Genomic DNA, 24757 nt, shown 5'->3' on the forward strand with positions numbered 1-24757 from the left:
GAGAAGGCCAGGCATGGTGGTTCATGCCTGAAATCTCAGCACTTTGGGAGGCTGAGGCTGGCGGGTCACTTGAGGCCAGGAGTTTGAGACCAGCCTGGCCAACATGGTAAAACCCTGTCTCTACTAAAAATACAAAAAACTAAGGCCGGGCGCGGTGGCTCAAGCCTGTAATCCCAGCACTTTGGGAGGCCGAGACGGGCGGATCACGAGGTCAGGAGATCGAGACCATCCTGGCTAACACGGTGAAACCCCGCCTCTACTAAAAAATACAAAAAACTAGCTGGGCGAGGTGGCGGGCGCCTGTAGTCCCAGCTATATGGGAGGCTGAGGCAGGAGAATAGCAGGAACCCGGGAGGCGGAGCTTGCAGTGAGCTGAGATCTGGCCACTGCACTCCAGCCTGGGCGACACAGCGAGACTCCGTCTCAAAAAAAAAACAAAACAAACAAACAAACAAAAACCAAAAAACTTAGCTGGGCGTGATGGCAGGTGCCTGTACTCCCAGCTACTCAGGAGGCTGAGACACGAGAATTGCTTGAACCCAGAAGGCGGAGGTTGCAGTGAGCTGAGATTATGCCACTGCACTCCAGCCTGGGTGACAGTGAGACTCTGTCTCAAAAATAAAATAAAAAACACATGATGAGAAAATGCCAAAATCACTGGAAAAAATCAGGATTTGAAGTCAAAAGTTATTAGTGCAACTCTAGGAGACATAAAAAAACATGTCACAAAATTTGCTAAAACATTAACAGTGATTGTGTAGCCTGGCAGGGTCAGGGAAAATTTTTTTCTTTATTTTCAAAATTTTCAGTTACATAATTATATTTTTTATAATGGAAAAAGATGAATATAACTTTTCAAATAAAAAATGTTCCACTGACTCACTGAGATACTTAGTTCTTCCGGACCCGGCAGGCAGCTCTCTGACATGAAAGAAGGCCACGTGCAGAGGATTTGGTAGTTGAGTTGACTCAGGGCAAGTCGCTGATGAGGCGCTCACTGTGAATCGTGTGAAGCGGTTGCTGTAACAGCTACTGCATGCCAGGGGGTATGAATAAAAGCACGGTTGCTAGAACTCCTGCTGTTTCCTGCACTGGCTGGGTAGCGTGCTGACTTTCCCATCCAGAACTGCACGTTAAGACAGCGAGGAAGTAGATAAGGATGAGACATCGGGGGTAGCGAGGACTCAGAGAATCACATCACACGGACTGGGTGAAGGAGACGGCACAGGTAGACTAGAAAAAGAAGATGTAGCAAAGGCATGCTGGTTGTCCTCAAATACTAGGGAAACTGCAACCTTGTGTGGGCCTTAACATCTAATCCCTCCTCACCAAGAAGTCAATATCTTTATCCAGGAGTGACCACAAGAAAGTCTTTTCTATTTGTTGCCCTGGTTCTGGTTCTCTTACGTGCCATGCACTATTCCAATCCTGCGCCAGCTGGCAATAGCGTGCTACTTCCTTTCTATCAGGGTTGATTTGCCAATTGTAGACAGAGCTCTTCCTTTGTGATTGCTTACATTGAGATGTGAACTGTTAATTTCTCCTCATTATTTCTATAAATATAGCTATTGCTCTTTCTATGCTGCTGCTGCATAGATCCTTGCTATGCTAGAATTTTTCATTCATTCATGCCACAAATATTTGAATGAGCACTCACCACATGCCAGCCCCGATCTAGGCACTGAGAAACTACAGTACACAGAGTGGACAAAATCTTTGCCTTCAGGAAGCTTCTGTTCCAGCGAGACAGGCCCAATAAATGTTTATTAGGTGCCTGCAGGAATTGACTTATTTAACACTCATCCCAACCCCATTGGGTAAGTACTGTCATTGTCTGCATTTTGCAATGAGGAAATGGAGGAACAAAGATGCTGAGCAACTTGTCCCAAGAGCCCGACAGAGGGTCCTCACTCTGTCCCACTAAGCTAGATTTGCCTCTCTGGAGTGGGAGATTCTGGAGACCCACACTGTGCAGACAAAGCCCATGCTGTTCTGCTGCAACTGTCTGCTGTCTGGAAATTACTCCTCTGACTCTGCAGCAGTGAGGTGGGAGGTGTTAGAAGGATTGGGGTGTGAAAAGAATGCCTTCAAAGTTCAGTTCTACTTGAAAAATCGATTACTTCTAAATGACTTTCTGTGCTGCCTTATCCTACAGACGCTCTCAACGTAACATCCTCAGGCTTCCTTGGGCCAACTCACAACAGTGCCAAGTACACTTCCTAGAGTACAGATAACATATTTCTTTTAAAGTAATATATTTTCTTACGTGTACTGCACTTTGGGAATGTCCTAACCAACTGGGATGACTGCTAAATACATTTCCCAAAGTGTGTGCCATGTTCCCAGGGTTTGCAGCAGAAGGCACATTGACAGTGCTGGAACACGAGGGGCAGCTGTCTCCAAAGGCTGGAGCAGATTCTAATATGTGGATTCAGATGCTGAGTGTTCACAGGTAGTGTAATTTTCATGACAACTGTTACACTTATTCAATGACTGACTTCTTAAGGGCATGAATCTAATAGGAAATGTTAGATGCCCTGTTAAATATTATGCTACCTGCAAGCATTTATATTGTTTTCTGATATTTATTGTTTTCTAAGATTTTGAAAAAAATACTTAATTAGGAAGATAATTTTTTTCCCTGGCTCTTGTGTTAAATTAAGTGTGAAGGTATTCTATTTAGGATACTCCCATAGAGCTATTTTTCTCTTAAGGGTTAACGTGCATTCCTCTGTTTTAAAATTTCACTTTATTATTAATGTATTAACTCAGCACTTATTGAGTGCCTGCTACGTGTCAGTTGTTTTTCTGGGCACTAGGAAACAGAGATAAACAAGACAGACAAAGCCTCTCATGAAGCTTATACTTGGTGAGAGGGAGGTAGCCAATAAAAAGAACACAGTAATTGTATGATACAATGTCAGTTGCTAATAAACGCTAGGGAGGAAAACAAGCCAGGCCAAGGAGAGAGAAAAGGAAAGGAGAAGGTGGTTTTAGGTGGCTCCAGAGGCAAAGCATCTCTGAGGAAGTGATCAGGTGCCATGATTTGAGTAACAGCAAGGGAACAAAGGCCGCCTCCCCACCCGCGTGCTGTGTGACTTGGGCAACTCACATAATGCTCCTACATTCTCATCACTGAAATGGAGATCATCATAGTACTTATATCATAGGGGTTTTTATTAATTACAGAGTTTTAAAATATTTTTTGCATTACCTTCCTTTCCTTGTCTGCCTACTTTTCTTTAAAACCTATGGTGAGGCTGGGCATGGTGAATCATGCCTGTAATCCTAGCACTTTGGGAGGCCGAGGTGGGTGGATCACCTGAGGTCAGGAGTTCAAGACCAACCTGGCCAACCTGGTGAAACCCTGTCTCTACTAAAAATACAAAAATTACCTGGGCGTGGTCGTGGATACCTGCAATCCCAGCTACTTGGGAGTCTGAGACAGGAGAATCTCTTGAACCCAGGAGGCAGAGGTTGCAGTGAGCAGAGATTGTGCCACTGCACTCCAGCCTGGACAACAGAGCGGGACTCCAAACAAACAAACAAACAAAAAACCCACAAAACCTGCGGTGATCATATTTTCCAAAGAAGAATCACAATGAACACACTTGGCTTTTCAAAGGACTCTTCTGGCCTGTGAATTTATGGGAGCCTCCTTTATCCTCAGTGTCGCTTTCCATGGTTTCAGTTACCTGTGGTCCACTTCAGTCTGAAAATATTGAATGGAAAATCCCAGAAATAAACAACTTACAAGTTTTACATTGCACACCATTCTGAAGAGTGTGATGAAATCTCACTCCATCCCTCATGGGACATGGCTCCCTTTGTCCGGCGGATGCACATTGGCTACACGCCCTGCCTGTGAGTCATTTAGGATCAACTGTTGCAATATCGTGTTGCTCGTGTCAAGGAACCCTTATTTTACTTAATAGTAGCCCCAAAGCTCAAGAGTAATGATGCAATGATGCTGGCAAATTGGACATGCCAAAGACAAGCCATAAGGTACTTCCTTTAAGTGAAAAGGCAAAAATTCTCGATAAGGAAATAAGGGAAAGAAAAAAATAAGGAAATAAGGAAAGAAAGAAATAAGGAAAGAAAAAAAAAATAAGGAAATAAGGAAAGAAAAAATCCTATGCTGAGCTTGCTAAGATCTACGATAAGAACAGATCTTCTATCTGTGAAATTGTGAATAAGGAAAAAGAAATTCACGAGAGGACACATAGCGTTCAGTATTATACATGGTTTCAGGCATCCGATGGGAGCCTTGAAGTGTCCCCCAAACCCAGGAAAAGAGGGACTGTGTTTTAATTCTCACAAAGGATATAAAAGTCAAATCACATTTTGATGCACATGTCACACATTACATACATATATTTTAAACTTTTATTTTGAAATAATTATAAACATACATGATTATAAGAGTAGCCCAGAGTTGGCCAGGTGCGGTGGCTCACGCCTGTAATCCCAGCACTTTGGGAGACCAAGGCAGGCCTGACCAACATGGAGAAACCCCATCTCTACTAAAAATACAAAATTAGCCGAGTGTAGTGGTGCATGCCTGTAATCCCAGCTACTAGGGAAGCTGAGGCAGGAGAATCGCTTGAACTCAGGAGGCGCAGCTTGCAGTGAGCTAAGATCGTGCCACTGCACTCCATATCGGGCGACAGAGCAAGACCCCATCTCAAAAAAAAGAAAAGAAAAGGAAAAAAGAGAGTAGCTCAGAGTCCTATGTGCCCATCAGTGGCTTCCTTCCACGTGTGCCCTCAATGGGAGGCAGCTGTGACTGGCCAGGGACGAGTGAGGAACCCAGAAGACCAATTGTGTTTTGCATCTGGACCTTGGGTGACGGTTCCTTGGGTATTTAGGCTTTAGGTGTAAACTATACACACAAGCTTTGTGTATTTTTCAGTGAGTTATATTTTACAATTTATAAGGTGTTCGAGAGAGAATGAAAGAGCAAGAATGAAATCTGGATTTTTTTTTTTTTTTTTGAGATGGAGTTTCACTCTTGTTAACCAGGCTGGAGTGCAATGGCATGATCTCGGCTCACCGCAACCTCTGCCGCCCAGGTTCAAGCGATTCTCCTGCCTCAGCTTCCCAAGTAGCTGGGATTACAGGCATGCGCCACTACACCCGGCTAATTTTGTATTTTTAGTAGAGATGGGGTTTCTCCATGTTGGTGAGGCTGGTCTCGAACTCCCGACCTCAGGTGATCTGCTCACCTCGGCCTTCCAAAGTGCTGGGATTACAGGCACGAGCCACCGCGCCTGGCCATCTCCCGGAAATTTTGACATAGAGTAGGGATCCCCTCGTAGGGCCCTGCTGGGCTACCCTCCACCCCAGCATGGAAACAAAGAAAAGATTTTGAATCTCTAAGGGAAATTCCAGGCAAACCCTGCAACCAGCAGTTAGGGAAGCAAATTAATAACCTGCTAAACAAGAAGATAATCATAACTTCGACAATAACCACCCACGTAAGTCAGAGTCACAAGACATTTGGTTCCCTACAGAAACTAAAGATAACTTCTTGACATATGTCCTGGAGCTGTTTTTCAGAAACCAGGACCCTCGCCCATTGGAAAATGCTGACCACCGTCTCGTAGACCTCAGAGAGACGGAAACCAAACATGCTCTGAGGCAGTGCCTCACTTTCTCTTGCTGCAAATCCCAGTGCCGGCGTTTGGCTTTTTCTGATCACTGGGTGAGCAGACTCACGTTTGGTTTGGTTTGGCAACGCATTTTTCTCCATTCCTTCAAAAAACTTTACTAAATGACAGTAAAAAACATTTTTTTAAGCACAAATGCAGAAGAAGGCAACACGGCAGAAGGAGAAGACAAAACACTTCAACCAAGATTTGGAAGATGAAATGAGTAGACACAAATGTAGCAGAGCAGGAAAATCGAAAACCTCAGTCCCTCTGAAGGCGGGTGAGGGAATAGGACAGACCAAGAAGAAGCAAAACCCGACCAAAATAGTTACGTGCAGGGGACAAGGAGATGAGGGTCTGGGGCGGCAGCAAGGCCAAGGCATCTCCAAAGAAGCACCTTCTTCGTGTGTGTGGGTTTTTGATATACATAGGTGATTGTTTATTCACAAAATGAAGAGTTTCAAGGGGGAAGGGTAGCTGAAGAAACAAGATGATTCCTGCTATGCAACCCAGAGTGCAGACAAGGCCAGCACTCAGGGGGCCTCTTCAGGTCCCTAGAAAGGCGAAGGGGGTTAGGGTTGGGGCCAAGAGCAGGCGGTTCATGGAAAGGTCACACAACGAGAATTACGCTCTAGCTTCCTCTTCCCTCACCTTCTGGAGAGTCTGAGATGGACACAGGATCTCAGGGACACCAGGTGCCACTGGGGGTGGGGTGAAGTGATGTTAGAAGTGAGTGTCAGCTGATGAAATGATGAGAACCCATCCCTAGCCTCCACCGCCAGCCCAGCCCTCAGGGCTCTGGGAAGCCAGGCTTATGCCTCCCCTACCCCACCTGGGTGCAGCCCCCAAGGTACATCAGGGACTTTCTCTCCAGGAGGGACAGCAGGAGAGATTGAGAAAAGGCGTCAGGAGAGGGACAGAAAGTTCCAGCTCAGTAAAACAGCTAAAGCATGAGTGAGAGCTGCCTCTGTGCCAGGCGCTGTTCCAAATGCTCCACTCAAACAGACCCCTTCCATCCGAAGGGAGAGTGGACGCTATCACCACTCCCCTTGCACGGGAGGGAAGCAGCCAGGCAGAGACATTTGTCAGCATCCTTGCCCCCTACAGTGAGGTGCAATTTCCTACATTGCCAATTTCCCTTACTCACCAATCCTCCATCTACTTTGAGTCTTCAAGATACTGTTTGAGGCTGGTTGTAGTGGCTCACACCTGAAATCCCACCACTTTGGGAGGCCAAGGCAGGTGGATCACTTGAGGTCAGGAGTTCGAGATCAGGCTGGCCAACATGGTGAAACCTCGTCTCTACTAAAAATACAAAAATTAGCCAGGTGTGGTGGTGCATGCCTGTAATCCCAGTCACTCAGTAGGCTGAGGCATGAGAATCACTTGAACCCAGGAGGCAGAGGCTGCAGTGAGCCGAGATCACATCCCTGCACTCCAGCCTGGGCAACAGAGTGAGATTCCATCACAAAAAATAAAAATAAAAATAAAAAAGATGTTGTTTGACATTTCCCTCCTTATCTTGGGAGTTAATTAATATTTTAAAATGAATAGACTATTTCTTAGAGCAGTTTTAGGTTCACAGCAAAATTTAACAGAAAGTTTCCATATCTCCATGAGCTCCCAGTAGCCTCCCAGTTATCCACATCCTGCAAAGTGGTGCATTTGTTGCCATCAGTGAACCGGCAATGCCACATCATCATCACCCAAAGCCTATAGCTGACACGAGGGTGCACTGTTGGTGTTGTGCATTCTATGGGTTTGGCTTTTTCTGATCACTAGGTGAGCAGACTCACGTTTGGTTTGGCAACATGCTTTTCTCCATTCCTGCACAAAACTTTACTAAACAACAGCAACAAACATGTTTTAAGTGCAAATGCAAAAGAAGGAAACATGGCAGAAGGAGAAAACAAAATACTTCAACCAAGATTTGGAAGATGAAATGAGTAGATACAAATTTAGCCAATTCTATGGGTTTGGACAAACCTATCCTGACATGCACCCATCACTGTAATATCGTACAGAGTTGTTTCCCTGCCCTAAAACTCCTCTGTGAGCTGCCTGTTCACCCTTCTTCCCTTCCCAAACCCTGGCAACACCGATCCTTTTACTGTCTCCAGAGTTTTACATTTTCTAGAATGTCAGAAAGTTGGATTCACAATGAATGAATTTTAAATATTTTTAATTACCTCACTGTCATTTGAGTGGAGTTGGGGAAGAAGGGATTAAAACTACATGGTGCTTAATGCACCACATTCAAGTAGAAGGTAAGTGAACCCTATTTTTTTTAACTAATTTTTCTCTTAACATTGAATATGGATTCCCTAGGAAGAGAAAGCAACCTTCTGTAGGTTGAGTTCAAACGCGGTGAACAACGGTTAGATGTGGATGGAACCAGGGCCTCCTGGAGCTTTCGGTCTGGGGTGCTTTAGCAGTGCTTCCAGAAATGCTCAGGGTCCACCTTCGGGACAGCCACGACCTCCCAGGGTGGCAGCTTGCAGTGTCGCACTCCCCACCTACAGACTCACAAAAATCCTGTGATGGGCTGGATTGTGTTCCCCAAGTCCTAACCCCTGCTTCTCAGAGTGTGGTCTTGTTTGGAGATAGCGTTTTTACAGAGGTAATCAAGTTGCAAAGAGGTCATTAGGGTAGACCCTAATCCTACACGACACATCCTTATGAAAGGGGAATATGTGGACACAAGCACAGAGGGAAGACAGTGAAAATACAGGGAGAGGCTGGGTGTGGTGGCTCACGCCTGTAATCTCAGCACTCTGGGAGGCCAAGGCAGGATAATCTTTTGAAGCCAGGAGTTTGAGACCAGCCTGGGCAACATAGGGAGGCCTTGACTCTACAAAAAATTTAAAAATTAGCCAGGCATGGTGGTACACACCTTTAGTTCCAACTACTCGGGAGGCTGAGGTGGGGGGAATCACTTGAACCTAGGGGATCAAGACTGCAGTGAGCTGTGTTCATGCCAGGGCACTCCATCCTGGGCGACAGAGTGAGACCTTGTCTCAAACACACACACACACACACACAGACACACACATACACACAGACACACACACACACACACACACGGACACACACACACACACAGACACACACACACGGACATACACACACACACAGACACACACATACACACAGACACACACACACACGGACACACACACACACACGGACACACACACACACGGACACACACATACACACACGGAGGATGCCAGAAGACACCTGAGGCTCCCAGAAACTAGCAGAGAGACATGAAGGGATCCTCCCCTGGGGGTTTCAGAGGAAGCAGGCCCTGCAGACACCTTAATTTTGGACTTCTAGCCTCCAGACTGTGAGATAATAAATTGACCTCAGCCGCCCAGCTGCAGTACTTTGTTACCGCAGCCCCTAGACTGATAGAAACGTCCACCGCTGGCAATTTTACATGACGAATTTCCTAAAATGAGGCTTGTTGGTTCCCAGTTTGAAGACCAGATTAAAGAGTTCTGTTTTGTTTTAATAGCATTGGCTTTTAAAATATAAACATGAACTAGATCCTCCTGTTTGGAGAATTCCCTATCATTTTGGCTAAAGCAGGGATTTTTTTCACTCATTTGGATAAAAGGGGAAGAAATGACAGGAATTTAAATATCAAGGTCTCTTTCCTCCTGGGCTTTGAAGAGGAAGAAAAGCAGCTTGATTGGCTCTGGACTGTCTGGGGGTGGTGGGTGGGTGATCTGATATGTTTTTTAAAAAGATGGATGGAGCAAGGAAATTTTTCTCACCTTGAAATGCAACTCCCTGGGTCTCTAGTTTTAAAGGAGCCTTCCCAGGCATCTCTTGTGCTTCCTGAGAGCACCACAAGGCTTTCTCATCTGTCTTCCGTGGCCAGCTCGCAGGACTCATGTGATCTTCTTCAGCCGAGACCAGGGACTCCAGGAGGACAGCTCTCTCTTGCTTCCCTGAGCTCACTCTCTGCAGTTCCATCTCCTCCACCTTTTCAGGATTTTCCCCTTTCTTTTTTTTTTTTTTTGAGACGGAGTCTCACTGTGTCTCCCAGGCTGGATTATATCAGAATCTCAAGGAAGTTTGGAAGAAAAATGTGCATTCCTTTGTACTTGCCATAGCATCTCTAACCCTCGAGGGGGTTAGTCTCTGTCCATCCTTGACTCAGGCAGGCCATGTGAACTCTAGCCTCAGCCTTCACGCGGATTCATGTGTGAAGCGTCATTAGCTCCTGATGGCCGGGATCCTCAACTCAGTCATCTATGCCAATTCATCTCCGGCAGCTGTAGCGGAGCCTCACCCTGGAATTGGAAAGAGAAGGAAACATTTTGAAACCTCTTTAACTGTTGGCGTCCTTTCCATGAGAAACTCTAGGTCATAAAATTTGCTTCATTTGGGGTTATTTTTATTTTTATTTTTTTGAAATGGAGTCTCAGCCTGTCACCCAGGCTGGAGTGCATTGGTGTGATCTCTGCTCACTGCAACCTCTGCCTCCCGGGTTCAAGCAATTCTCCTCCCTCAGCCTCCTGAGTAGCTGGGATTACAGGCATGCACCACTACGCCTGGCTAATTTTTGTATTTTTAGTAGAGACAAGGTTTCACCATGTTTGGCCAGGTTGGTCTCAAACTCCCGACCTGAAGTGATTGTCAGGCCTCGGAGCCCAAGCTTGCATAAACATCCAGATGGCCTGAAGCAAGTGAAGAATCACAAAACAAGTGAAAATGGCCGGTTCCTGCCTTAACTGATGACATTACCTTGTGAAATTCCTTCTCCTGGCTCAGAAGCTCCCCCAGTGAGCACCTTGTGACCCCTGCCCCTGCCCACCAGAGAACAACCCCTTTGACTGTAATTTTCCACTACCTACCCAAATCCTATACAACGGCCCCACCCCTATCTCCCTTCGCTGACTCTCTTTTTGCACTCAGGCCGCCTGCACCCAGGTGAAATAAACAGCCATGTTGCTCACACAAAGCCAGTCTGGTGGTCTCTTCACACAGACACACCTGACAGTGATTCTGCCACCTCACCTCCACCTCCCAAAGTGCTGGGATTACAGGCGTCCATCACCGCACCCAGCCTGTTTGGGTATTTTTTAAATGCCAAGTTATTTTGTGACCTAACACATTTCAGGCCACCTCTCTGCCCACATAATTTTATGATTATATGACCGCATTTACTGATCGCAAATGACCACCAAAAATATCTCCTTTTTACCTCGGCTTAAGACTGTCACTCGGCCGGGCGCGGTGGCTCAAGCCTGTAATCCCAGCACTTTGGGAGGCCGAGATGGGCGGATCACGAGGTCAGGAGATCGAGACCATCCTGGCTAACACGGTGAAACCCCGTCTCTACTAAAAATACAAAAAACTAGCCGGGCGAGGTGGCAGGCGCCTGTAGTCCCAGCTACTCGGGAGGCTGAGGCAGGAGAATGGCGTGAACCCGGGAGGCGGAGCTTGCAGTGAGCTGAGATCCGGCCACTGTACTCCAGCCTGGGCGGCAGAGCAAGACTCCGTCTCAAAAAAAAAAAAAAAAAAGACTGTCACTGAAGCATTGGGTGATAATGTCTTAGGCATCTAAAATGGCAAAATTGCAGGCCTGTGGACAAATTAACAATTCTTCTTCAGTTCTTGCATTGGAGGTTCTGATACTTCAAAACATAGACTCCTTTATGATTTGTGTTAAAGGGAGAGCACTATGGAAGGAAAGAATCAGAGTATCAATGCTGTTATCGAAAATCACAAACCTTTTTGGAATTGTGTTTGATGCAAAATTACAGACTGTCTTCAACTTCCTTTTTGCAGCTGTGAGTTGTTTAGTATTTAACTATGCAACCTTAAATTACAGAGAAGATGGGGGGAAAAAAATCCCTGTTCAGGGCGTTGTCTTCACTCATCTTTGTAGATACCTTAGTGTGAACATCGCATAATATTTCCATTAGTTGTTATATAGACTGATTCTAACACCGACTTCTAGGTTCTTTGTGTAGTTTTGACAGTGGTGTATTCATAAAATGGAAAATCTGGAAATTTTTCAAAGCCGAAATAAAACGGCAAGGATCTGGAACTAAAATCAAGGTTTCAACCTTTAAAAGAAATCAACTTAATTGTAAATTTCCCTTCAAACATTTCCCGGGATCTGGAGAAGGCAAACTGTAGAAAGGTCAGCCAGATTGCAGTTGGGCAGAAAATCTCATTTAAACTCTATTATCACAACCAACAAGCACTATTTGGAAATCAGACATAAATAATGTCAAGCGATCAGGGAGGTAGGAAGGATGGGCAGATCTCAGGGCCTGCCCCAGCCCCTGACAGCTTCTGATGAGAGGTGGACATCTGCTCTGCTCCGGGGGCAGAGGCAGGATTATGGGGCTCTAGGGCTGGTTTCATCACCCAATAGCCGGTGGCCTTGGAAAAAAGCAAATTAATTTTGGAAGCTTCAGTTCCCTCATCTGTAAAAAGAATGGGTGAAGGCCGGGCGCAGTGGCTCAAGCCTGTAATCTCAGCACTTTGGGAGGCTGAGACGGGCAGATCACGAGGTCGGGAGATCGAGACCATCCTGGCTAACACGGTGAAACCCCGTTTCTACTAAAAAATACGAAAAACTAGCCGGGCGCGGTGGCGGCGCCTGTAGTCCCAGCTACTCGGGAGGCTGAGGCAGGAGAATGGCGGGAACCTGGGAGGCGGAGCTTGCAGTGAGCTGAGATCCGGCCACTGCACTCCAGCCCGGGTGACAGAGTGAGACTTCGTCTCAAAAAAACAAACAAAAAAAGAATGGGTGAAAAGAGATGATCTTTAAGGTTCCTTCCAGTTCAAAAAATTTCTGATTCCAGGTCATTTTCTGATTCGCTGACATTGGTTCCTTATAGAAAGCCGTCGAGGGAGACATGAAATGTGAGCAGTGGTGTGAACATTTGGTTCAAGAGTTTCAGGGATACTCTTGGCTGAAAACTGGTGTAACTGATGACTTACAGATAAGCGAAAAGAGAGCACCCTTAAGAGGGTGGATTAGGCCGGGTGTGGTGGCTCACGCCTGTAATCCCAGCACTTTGGGAGGCCGAGGTGGACAGATCGCTTGAGGTCAGGAGTTCAAGACCAGCCTGGCCAACATGTTGAAACCCAGCCTCTACTAAAAATTAAAAAAAAATTAGCAAGGCATGGTGGCACATGCCTGTATCCCCAGCTACTCAGGAGGCTGAGGGAGGAGAATCGCTTGAACCCGGGAGGCAAGGGTGCAGTGAGCTAAGATTGCATCACTGCACTCCAGCCTGGGCAACAGACCAAGACTTTGTCTCAAAAAAAAAGGGGGTGGAGGGTGGATTAAAATTCTTGCTCTGTCATTTCCTTCATTGTATTGATAACTACAAATAAAGTAAACACCTAGCATCAGATCAGGTACTTTGGAGGTAAACCCCAAATGGAAGCTATGGATGATGTTGAAAGTTGGCCACCCATCGAAGCAAGATGAGTGCGTGTACAGAATAACACCTGAGAGGCAGAACTGCTGAAATAGCCTAAAGCCTTTAGGCTACTGTGAGAGGCCACTGTGAACTATGGAGGCAGCTACAAAGAGAAACAGTCTAGGTGGTGGCTTTAGAAGGATGATTCCTTCTACCAGGTGGAACAGAAGTGGGACAGGTCACCAAGCTGGGGACACTCAGTCTGCTGTGGTCTATCCTCAAACCATGTGGCCCTGAGAATGAGCCCTGGAAATTTCCTTCAAGTCAGTGGTGATGAGAATCACAAAAATAACTATACCAAGAAAGCCAAGGTCAACACAAAGTAGAAAAGTTCTAGGAACGGAGCCTAAGGTGTCAGTCTTGGAAAGAGGCAGGGCAGGATCCGAGGAGGAGCTGCAGAGGAAACATAAATCAGTGAAGTGGCCTCAGACAGGCCAGGATGGCTCCTGGCTTGTATTGGATCCTTAATACATATTTATTCTTTGACAGGCTAAATGGATGGATGGACATTGTGCCTGAAGTTAAAGGTAAAGAGGCAGGAGGGACTAAGGAGTGTGAAAAATGGCAGAATCCATATCTGAGAAAGCTCTGTGTTCTTCTGCCCTGGTTATTTTTTGGTTCCTCACCTCCTTTCCTGTCTGAGGACTGTCTCAGGCATTCCCAAACCCAAGCAAACCCCAGAGATTTCCTGAGTAGGACCTTGCTGCAGCCTTTGACAGTAACGCACAGTAGCAGTTGTCATTGTGTCTTACTCAATCTCCCTGTCTCTTTTTGTTCTCATTGCTCTTTCCTTAGTTCGGCTCTCTGACTACTCTGACATTCTGGCCCAATGGCTTCCTCATGGTCCACTCCAGCATAAGCCATTTGATCATTTGGCATTCCAAAGCTTTCCAAAAAACTTTCCAGGGCTCTGCACTGTGCCTCAGTTAAAACCCCAGTTGCTTTGTTTGACATGCCATCATTTGTCCTGGTATGACATTCCAAGCATGCTTTCTACTTTCCTCCAGGAACCTTCTAGGGCAACCCAAACTTTTTGCTCTCAGCCTCCACTTTCATCCTCACCCGACTCACTGGTGCTTATGAGCTCATGCGTTTCCTTTGTCTGCAATGATCTTGGCCCATCCATCCATCTATCCAGCCGCTCACCCATCCTGAGCTTCCTACCAGCCATCAAGTGCTGGTCAATATGTGTTCGTATCCCTGCACATCCCTGTCCATACCCCCCACCTCACTTCTTTCTGGGCCCTTTTCATGTACTAAGTCCTTTTTGGTGATTTTGCCAGCAATCCCAACTAGATAAGAAGCACCTTGGGGGAAGGATGATGTCCTGTGTTCCCTTCCTGGCACTATCCGATGAATAGAAACATTAAGGAGACCTCTGGGGGACTTGTGGATTGACAAAGTCATTTCCAATAAGTTTTATTAGTTAAAGTAAAGGGAAGCTAACTTTCTGAAGGCTATCTAAAAATAGAATGTTAAAACCAGCATTCCCATCTGAGTAATAAATTCAATTAGATTTTTGGATTTAAAAAAATGTGATATTGGTCTTTCATTTCTTCTGCTAGTTGTTTCCAGGCAACCTTGAACTTGTCAAATAAAAAAGTATAAACAGAAGACTATGAGTTTTATGACCTTACTTTGAAAATCCTGCCCTCGGCAGGCTAAACACACTCTCAGCATTATGACTAGACATTTCTTAAAGGCCAGCCCTTAGGTTTTTCTTGGGGGATTTTAGGATGAAAACACAGGATGTGGAGTTACATACTCCAAATAATTTGAATCCTGACTTTATCGTTGTGAGATTGGAATAAATCATTTAAACTTTCTGACCTTTGGTTTCTTAAATTCTGAAATAGGTATAGTCCCCCAACCTGCCTACCTTACAGTGAGGTGACTGAATAGTTGACAGAAAAACCAAAGATGACCTTTGTCATCATCTTTGTCCATCATCACCATCATCCATATCATCTCTAGAAGTAATATCAAAAAGGCAGAGAAGGAGAGGCAGACCCTTGGACTTCATGCCTGGTTGGGAATGTAGGAGCGAGCCCCCAGCTCCTGCCAGGGTCAGCACACGAGCAGCCATGGCCAGTTCCTGAGGCACAGCCACCCCCTGCAAAGGTCTGCATCCCAGAGGCACCTCTACGCAGCCAGAATTAGGAACAATTTGGCTGTACTTTCTTGCCTTCCAGCTCCTTAATCCTTGGCGGAGGATGGCTCACTTCAACCCATCACCTGCTTTGACTCTGGGCCCTGAGCTTCCTGAAGGACCCAGTCTTTTCCAGCTGCTGGGACCAGTTTGGGGTAACTCTTACAGCAGTGGGAATGGCAGTTCCAGCTCCAGTCTGGGGTAAATCGAGGAAGCCTTTGCTGTTTGTTCTGAGCTTGGTTTTCAGCTCCCAAGAGCTGCATCTGATAGCTCCCCTCTCCCTGTTAACACAGTGGAGGAACAATTATCTTCCCGGTGAAAATTGTTGGGATTCTCTTCCCTTCTCTGTTTGCAGGCAGCACCAAGTTGGGACGAATGAAATAAGAACTTGAGGGAGAACACCTGGGGCTGTTCGCGTTCACAAACCCCTTGGGACTTCAGACTGATTCTGAAGACCACCAGGAGAGAATTTCTAAATGAAGAAAGGGAACATTGGGCTTATTAAAAAGCCTCCTCCTTCTTGCAGAGTAGAAGGATCCTTCTATCTCACCAGAAAATGTGCCATTTCAGAAGAAAGCTAAATTGTTTTTCCTACGATGACAAAATGCAATGTTCCTTTGTCAAGAAGGAGCAAGCCTCAGAAAAGAGAGCCCCTCCCTGCCCAGCTGTGAGGAGCGATTTTGCTACAATATCTGTCCATTTTAAGATCAATACAAATTATTCACGTGATTTGAGAGCAGCAGTGGAGGGCAATTCTTCTGGGGAGAGATTTCCAAATCGTGTTTTAAGTCCTGGAGGCTGTTTCCCAAGACAGAACTGGACCTTCTCAATGACTGGGACCTCGTTATTCTGGAATAACATGTTATTATAGGACATCATTATGCTTCATCCTGACCCCATGAAGTTTATGAGACAGGCCCAATTATTGAGCCATATGGCAAAGAGATATTTGGGTAAACAAATTTGTATTTCAATAAAATTTAGAGTCTCATAAAATATAATAATTAAGATGTAAATGACAGCAGGTGCGCTTGCTTAAAGCTGCCTTCGCAGCTCACCAGATGGTGTGCCCTGGGTGATTCATGTTCCAGGAGCAGAGGATTTTCAGGCAGGTAATCTTTGCAATATTCTCTTTGTCCATTTTCTTTTGGGCAGTATTTCTGATTCATTGTCTCACCCCCTCCAATCAGCTTTGTTTTTAGAGAATTTCTTAGGGCATGCCTCTAGTAACACAGTATATTGAAGGGTTTTTTCTTTTTGATTTTGTTTTTTATTTCCTTGTTAACTCACATGAATTCTCTTCTCCAGGATTGGAAGGGAAAAAGCAAAAAGAATGCTTTCCCCCACATAATGCCCCCATCTCTGCTTTGAATGGCAAATACCAAGAGCAGCTTCGCTGTGTAAAATGTTTTCCCACCTTTGCCAGAGAGGTTAGAGTTAAATTAAAGGAACAGTAGCTGTTTTTCCCACTACAAGCCAGAATGGGGGAGGGCAGCACCAATGAGCTTTTTTCTTCTTTACATTCACCCTACCCTCAACTTCCTTTTCTTCTTCACTTCTTGGCCTCTCCTTTCTCCCCAGGAGCAGCAGCCCAAAGCTACTGGAGGAGAGGAGAAGGGAGGAGGAAGCGTCTGGGCATGCGAGCAGCAGGAGGTGAGGTTACAGAGCTGTCGAAATCTCTCCTGCCTGGACCAAAGGTGCTTCAACACTTGGAACACTTGAAAGTAAAAGAAATCCCAACTCTAAGCCTCTTTCCATCACGTGAATGTCATTTTTTTCTTTTTCACTTTCCTTCAAATACACACACGGTAGCCTGCAGTCTTGCTTTGAGCAGCCTTTTTCTTAAAGTAGCACTAACCAGCGGGGAGATGTTAGGAGATTGAGATTCCAATTAAGGCTGCCTCTGATTGCACTAGACAGGTCTCTGCTACTTAGAAAACAAGGCTGAAAAATCCCAGATTAAGATTGTAGAGGACAGCATGGATCAGAACCAAGCAGCTCACAAAAGCCCACTTCCCATGAAAATTATATGAAATGGGAGACATTAAAAATAAAAATATTCAACAGGAAAACTGCTGGCTACATCACAAATTCAGATGTAGCACAGGTCAAATGGTGGTTCCCAAACTTTACAGCTATGCCTGGTTAAAAAGATGTAGAACCATCAGGGGCCATGAGGATGAGGGTGGGGTTAAGAGTATGTAGAATATTCCCTTAAGCCAGCAGTGTTCAGCCAGGTACACTTACTAGGTGCCTCACACCTGTAATCCCAGCACTTTGGGAGGTGGAGGCAGGCAGATCACTAGAGGTCAGGAGTTCCAGACCAACCTGGCCAACGTGGCAAAACCCTGTCTCTACTAAAGATTCAAAAATAAGCCGGGCGTAGTGGTGCATGCCTTTAATCCTAGCTACTCAGGAGGTTGAGGCAGGAGAATCACTTGAACTCAGGAGGCGAGGTTACAGTGAGCCGAGATTGCGTCACTGCATTCCAGCCTGGGTGACAGAGCGAGATTCTGGCTCAAAAAAATAAAACAAAACATCAGCAGCGTTCAGTGGCTCTACCAGACAAAATGAAGCCAGTGTTCTTCCATCTGAAGAGCGAGAGATGGCGTTTGCTTTTCCATTTGTGGGGACAGGCAGAGTCTGACGTCCATCTGGAATACTCTTCTTCCTTCTTCCCAGTGGCTGCTCTGCAGGCCAAAGTTGGGGTTCGGGCATTGGCCACGAAACTTAGCAACATGAATATGTATTTAATGTCTGACATGATTCTAGTTAGTATGAGAGAGACAAGCCAGACAGACGATTAGAGAAGTAATCCAATACATGTTGGGTGAAATTAAATGAGCACAGGAATGAATGAATGCTTAAGTGAATGACTGCCACTTTACCAGTGGTCTGGTTCCTGCGTGTTGGGGCTTCACATCTAACTGGGAAACCAAGATAAACATGCATGACACACAAAGCTCACCTGAGCACTGTTTCCTAACCTGAGTTCCTAACAGTTGGGGTTAGCTTGTCCATTGTGTGCTCGAGAGGGTGCCGGGAAACACGGTGGCTTCCTTTCTGTCAGCAGAAACCCAGTAGCTCAGAAAGGTTGAATGGCTTCTCTGGGCCACTGTCATCCACAGGTCAACACTAGGTGAAGATAACTATTTAGCTACAAGGATAAATTTTTATATACTAGGATTTAACTTTTAATAACTTTCAATTTGGAAATAGGTAATTTCAAACTTACAGAACATTGCAGGGATAAGTATAGTACATCAAACCCCCACATCTCCCAGTTTCACCTATTGTTAATACTTTGCACCATTTGCTTTATTTGTGCACTCACTATGACTATATTATATATTACATATGATTACATCATATTACATTAGAGACTTTTTTTTTTTTTTTTTTGAGACGGAGTCTCGCTCTGTCGCCCAGGCTGGGGTGCAGTGGCCAGATCTCAGCTCACTGCAAGCTCCGCCTCCCGGGTTTACACCATGAGAGAGACTATTTTTTAAGTATTTGAGAGTCAGGGGCAGTTGCATATATTTTGCCCCTTAACCTATAAATACTTCACTGTGTACTTCCTATGAATGTGGCAAAGATTTTTTTTTGTTTGTTTTCCCAGGATTTATTTTTAAGTAGAAAAGTTGCTCCAGGTGTCCGAGTGATAAACACTATGGAGTATTGCCAGCTTGAGGCATAGGCCTTATTTTGCTCAGTTCTGCTTAGGCTCTGGCACCTTCAAAGTGGGCAAACTGAGGGTTTCTGTCTCTCTTCAGTGAATAAAATGTTTCCAAGAACACTACTTTGGATGCTCATCTCTGAGCTCTGTGTCTCCCCGAGGACACTATGGTGGCTATCAAGAATTGCATAACAACTCACCCCAAACCACAGCAGCTTACTAGGAATGCTCTGTTTGCTCGTGATTCTGTGGGCTCATGTGGTGGTGGGTCAACTGCACCATGGGTACAGCCATGTGGACAGGGCCTGCTGGGAGCTGGGCAGGGTGGGAAGGCCACAAGGGCTTCCCGCAGCTCTGGCAACTCAGTGATCCTCCATGCAGCCTCTTTCTCCATGTGGCTAACTTGGGCTTCCTCACAGCATGGCAGTCTCACAGAAGTTAAACTGCTTTCGAGACTTTAAGAGGGTGCATGCCAAGTTGCAAAAGCAGAAGGTGTAAATCTCTTGAGGGCTGCCTCAGCTGTCACACAGCTTCACTGCCACTCACTCTGTTGGTTCAGACAAGTCACAGGACCCAGTCAGATTCAAGGACAGGAGAACTCCACTCTACCTCCCCAGGCAAAGAATGGTTGGCCATCGCAAATCCACCACAACATTCACCATTTTCGATCTGGGGGTGCAGGTGTGTATGTATATTACTCATGTCCCCCACTAAATTCTAAACAGCAAGCTCTTTGGAGGCAAGGTCCCAGTCTGACTCAGCTTAGCAACCCCACTCATAGTACTTAGCTCAGTGCATGATATATAGTAGGTGTTTAACTTTTATGAAATAAATACAGGCCGGGTATGGTGGCTCACACCTGTAATCCCAGCACTTTGGGAGGCTGAGGCAGGTGGATCACTTGAGGTCAGGAGTTCGAGACTATCCTGATGAACATGGTGAAACCCCATCTCTACTAAAAATACAAAAATTAGCCAGGCATGGTGGTGGGTGCCTGTAATCCCAGCTACTCAGGAGGCTGAGGCAGGAGCATCACTTGAACTCGGGAGGCGGAGGTTGCAGTGAGCTGAGATAGCGCCACTGCACTCCAGCCTGTGTGACAAAGCTAGACAAGCTAGACTCTGTCTCAGAAAAAAAAAAGAAAAGAAAAGAAAAGAAAATATGGGTGAAAACCAGACTCTTCAAGAGTCAAACCACCTCACATTATTTCTGAGGACCTCAGAATCCTATAAAAGCTTGTAGATTGTCTCAAGATGGCCAAGTCTCCTGCCATTAATCCCAGGGATAGTCCTATGGGTCAGTGTTTCAGCAGGGGAGGGGAGGCTGGGGCCTCAGTAGAGCTGCTAGAGTCTGTGATCAAGAAGGATGAGAGGGATTATTGACTTTCTCTTGTGAACCCTGGAAGCCAATCTTTCAGGTGGATCCTGAGTGAGTAACTGGGCCTGTATTCAAAATGGACCCAAGAGTCCATTTGCTGAGTAGAGGTTACACAGGTTCCTGGAAACTGCATTCCTGGAAAAAAACACCCAATCAAGCAACTTTAGGAGTTTCATAGTTGTTTGTTCCTATTTATGCCACCTGAATCAATGGTTGCTGGAGGGCCCCATTTGGTCACCTGGAGCTAACCAATAGACCATGACCAGCATGACCGATCAGAACTAAACAAACCTGCATCCCTCATTTGTGGAGTGGGCCCGAGAGAGAACATGGGTGGGACGTTTCTCTATAAAGGGTAATCCTTCTCTTTGTTCTCATGGATAGCACCTTTGTTCTGTACTGAAGGCTTCCTATCCCTGGTTTGCAAACTGCTCACTGGAATAGTCTCGTTCTTTCTTTTCAAAAACATTCCTTTTCAGTGGATTTGTTAACACTTTGTTGTTGGTTTCTGTGTCTTTGAGTAAAAAAACTGCCTCAAATGGTTAATTGGCTTATCTAGGCTATAATGTGTCCGTAAAATATCTTTTCTCTAAACATCTCTTTTCTTCATGTCTGCTGACAGAGTAAGGCACGTATCAGAATCAAAGTAACACAAGAAAGCCACGGAGGAGAGAAGGGTTTGTGGCTCTGGAAGTAGCAGTGTGGACGGCTGAAAGTGTGGCCTGTCTACTTTATCCTTCCTTGGTCCACAGAGACGGCTGCTTAGGAGTCCATAAAACGAGCTTGATCAGTACACAGGCCCGGGGTAATGAGTACCCACGGCCTGAATGCAGCTCTGCTCAGGGCTAAACAGGAGGTTAATCACTTGATTGAAATTAAAGCATGGGGGATAAAGCATCTTCCCCTTAGGTGCCGGCATGCCCCCCACCCCTGGGAGCCAGAGCCCAATTAGAACCAGTGCCAGAGGCGACTGTCTCCTGGGCCGATTTGTTCAACTTCAATTTTGGTCCTTGAGATTTTGTTTTGACGTTGAAAAAATTGCCTCACCATTCTATGGGTTCTGATTTGTGTGATGGTTCTGAATGAATTCTAACAAATTAGCATATCTTTCTGGATCTTTAGAGCGATGTAGGAAGAGGAATTGCATCTGTCTTCCAGGAGAGTGACAAATTCAGCAGAATGTCAGGCCAGGAGGCAGCAAAGGAGCGTTCCTGACAGTGGCTCCATGGACTAGCCAGCACATGCCGACCCACAGCCTCTCTGCAGAGGCAGATGGAGCACAGGTGAGAAACATAAATGAATGCACAATCTGGACCCCTGGGAAACTGTTTCATACCTACAGAGGACCCTCTATCATTTGGGCCAAAAAAGCAACATCTCGTTGATCTGAAAGCCATTTAGATGGCAATTTCAAAATCTAGAAAGGCAGTTAATATGTTCTCTGAGGAGTTAAAAAATGTCACCAAATCTGTGCACAAAAATCCATGTACATTGCTCTTCAGGGCCTATTTACTTTTCCTTTACACAGAATTCCACTAAATTTGGTTACCCGGGCTGGGAGTGGTGGCTCCCGCCTGCAATCCTAGCACTTTGGGAGGCCGAGGTGGGAGGATCACATGAGATCAGGGGTTCGAGACCAGTCTCAAAAAAAAAAAAAAAAATGGTTATCTGGTATCCAACTCACAGAGAGTTAAAAGCCACATTAGGAAGAAGGCAGGAGGCTTCTAGAGGCAGGCACACAAAAAGGAGAAGGAAATGGCAGCCTGACAGAGTGGGAAGAGCCTGAGACAAAAACCAAAATAAACCCTGAAGACCAACAAAAGTCCTCAACAAGCACAGCATCCAGGGACTGCTCAGGGAGAAGCAGGAAAATGTTCTGACTCTGCTGAGGGCATGGCGGTGCTTCACACAGCCTGATATAAAATGCCCAAGGGGGCCGGGCACAGTGGCTCACGCCTGTAATCCCAGCACTTTGGGTGGCTGAGGTGAGTGGATCACAAAGTCAGGAGATCGAGACCATCCTGACTAACATGGTGAACCCCCGTGTCCATTAAAAATACAAAAAATGGTGGCAGGCGCCTGTAGTCCCAGCTACTCGGGAAGCTGAGGCAGAAGAATGGTGTGAACCCGGGAGGCAGAGCTTGTAGTGAGCCGAGATTGCGCCACTGCACTCCAGCCTGGGCAACAGAGCGAGACTCCATCTCAAAAAAAAAAAAAGCCCAAGGGATTACAGGTGAGGGTGGTAATCCCAGCACTTTCAGAGGGAAAGGCAGGAGGATCACTTGAGCCCAGGAGTGTGACAGCAGCCTGGACAACACAGTGAGACCCCATCTCTACGAAAAATGTTAAAACTTAGCCAGGCATCATGGTGTGTGACTATGGTCGCAGCTAATCAGGAAGCTGAAATGTGGGGATCGCTTGAGCCCAAGAGCTGGAGGCTACAGTGAGGTGTGATGGTACCACTGCACTCCAGCCTGGGCGACAGAACAAGAGACTGTCTCTAATAAATAAACAAACAAATACAGGCCAAGACAGAGCTGACGCTATCGTCAAGGAGTTCAAGCATGCTCATTATACAGTTGGCCCTCGGTATCCACTGGTTCCCTATTTCAGAATTAAACCAACTACAGATCAAAAATATTCAGAAAAAAAAAATTGTGTCTGTACTGAACATGTAGACTTTTTTTGTCATCATTCCATAAATACAGTATAACAACGATTAGCATATCATTTACATTGTATTAGGGATTATAAGTAATCTAGAGATGATTTATTTATGTGTTTTTTAAGACAAGAGTCTTGCACTGTCACCCAGGCTGGAGTGCAGTGGCGCAATCTCGGCTCACTGCAACCTCCACCTTCCAGGTTCAAGCAATTCTCGTGCCTCAGCCTCCCAAGTAGCTGAGACTATAGGTGTGAGCCAGCACGCCTGGCTAATTATTATTATTATTATTATTATTTGTATTTTTAGTAGAGATGGGTTTCACCATGTTGGGCGGGCTGATCGTGAACTCCTGACCTCATGTGATCCATCCGCTTTGTCGTCCCAAAGTGCTGGGATTACAGGCGTGAGCCACCGCCTGGCCTAGAGATGATTTAAAGTCTAAAGAAGAAGACAAACTATGTCATTTCCTATAAGGAATTTAAGCATCCACAGATCTCGGTGTCCCCAAGGGTCCTGGAACAAATCCCCTGTGGATGCTGAGGGGAGATTGGGTTGCCATTTATAGATACAGCTTAGAAATATACCTTTACAAAATAAGTAAATATTTTCAAAGTAGTTACACTTAAATGAATAGATGTCAGTTATCTGGAAAATCTGTTTATTGATTGTATTAGTCTGTTTGGACTGCCATAACAAAGTAGTATAGCCTGGGTGGCTCAAATGACAGATGTTGATTTTTTCTGGTTTTGGAGGCTGAAAGTCTAAGATGGTGTCTGCAGGGTTGGCTTCTCCTGAGGCCTCTCTCCTTGGCCTGTAGATGGATACATTCTCTCCGTGTCCTCACACGGCTTCTCCTCTGTAAGCCACATCCCTGGTGTCTCTTTATGTGTCCAAGTTTCCTTTTCTGATAGGGACACCTGTCATATTGGAGTAGGACCCGCCTTGACAGTCTCACTTTAATTACCTCTTTAAAGGCCCAATCTCCAAAGACAATCATATTTTAAGGTAGGGGCTTAGGACTTCAGCATATACATTTTGGGGGAACAAAATTCAGCCCATTACACTAACAGTGCTTATTCTTTTGTTTGTGCTGTGTTGTACATCAATGCAACTAATTCCGACTCAAACAATTAGCAGAGCTATCACGGCATCTTCTTGTTCTAGTTATTTGGAACCTATTGACAAGGTTGAGAAAAGCATTATTTTGTCTTACTCCTCCCCTTTCTCACCCCCTCTTACACACACACACACACACACACACACACACACACACCCTAGGAGATAGAGTCTGGCCTATTCTCTTCCTAAACATCTTTGAAAGCTTTCCTGTCACTGTCTTCATTCAGACCCCCCATCCTTTCTTTTCTGCACAGTAGCAACTTCCTCACTGCTGCCCCTGTGAGGGGGGGATTTCCCTGAAACACAGATCCCATCACATTTCTCACTAACATAAAACCCCTTAGCGGTTTCCCCCACTTGCTTCCAGGAGCAAGTTCAAACCTCTCTCCTTGGAGGTCTTTCCTGACCCCACTCAGCCCCAAGTTGTTAAATACCCCTTTTGCAGGTTGCTGAATTATGTTCCCTCCAACATTCATATGCTGAAGCCCCAAACCCCACAGTCAGAATGTGACTGTATTTGGAGACAGGGACTTCCAAGAGATGACTAAATTAAAATAAAGCTGTTAGGGTGAGCCCTAATCCTAACTGAATGGTGTCCTCATAAGAAGACATTTGGTCACACAAAGGGACACCTATCCCACAAAGGGACACTCACAGAGG

The 24757-nt window shown here is 45.6% G+C and overlaps 1 long non-coding RNA gene across 2 annotated transcripts in view; it reads left to right on the top strand.

Annotated features, from left to right (window-relative positions):
- The window catches only part of LOC110741664, a 56159-nt gene that overhangs the window by 14421 nt on the left and 16981 nt on the right, over nucleotides 1-24757 (top strand). Inside the window, exons 2-4 of one of the 2 annotated variants that reach the window (XR_002518252.2) lie at nucleotides 15616-16372; nucleotides 16842-16957; nucleotides 21472-21596. This is a non-coding gene — a long non-coding RNA (uncharacterized LOC110741664). Of the gene's footprint in view, nucleotides 1-15615; nucleotides 16373-16841; nucleotides 16958-21435; nucleotides 21597-24757 lie in introns of both variants that reach the window. The other variant, XR_002518251.2, reaches the window with a different exon arrangement.

Source organism: Papio anubis, chromosome 15 (genome assembly GCF_008728515.1).
Source record: "Papio anubis isolate 15944 chromosome 15, Panubis1.0, whole genome shotgun sequence".
Classification (NCBI taxonomy): domain Eukaryota; kingdom Metazoa; phylum Chordata; class Mammalia; order Primates; family Cercopithecidae; genus Papio; species Papio anubis.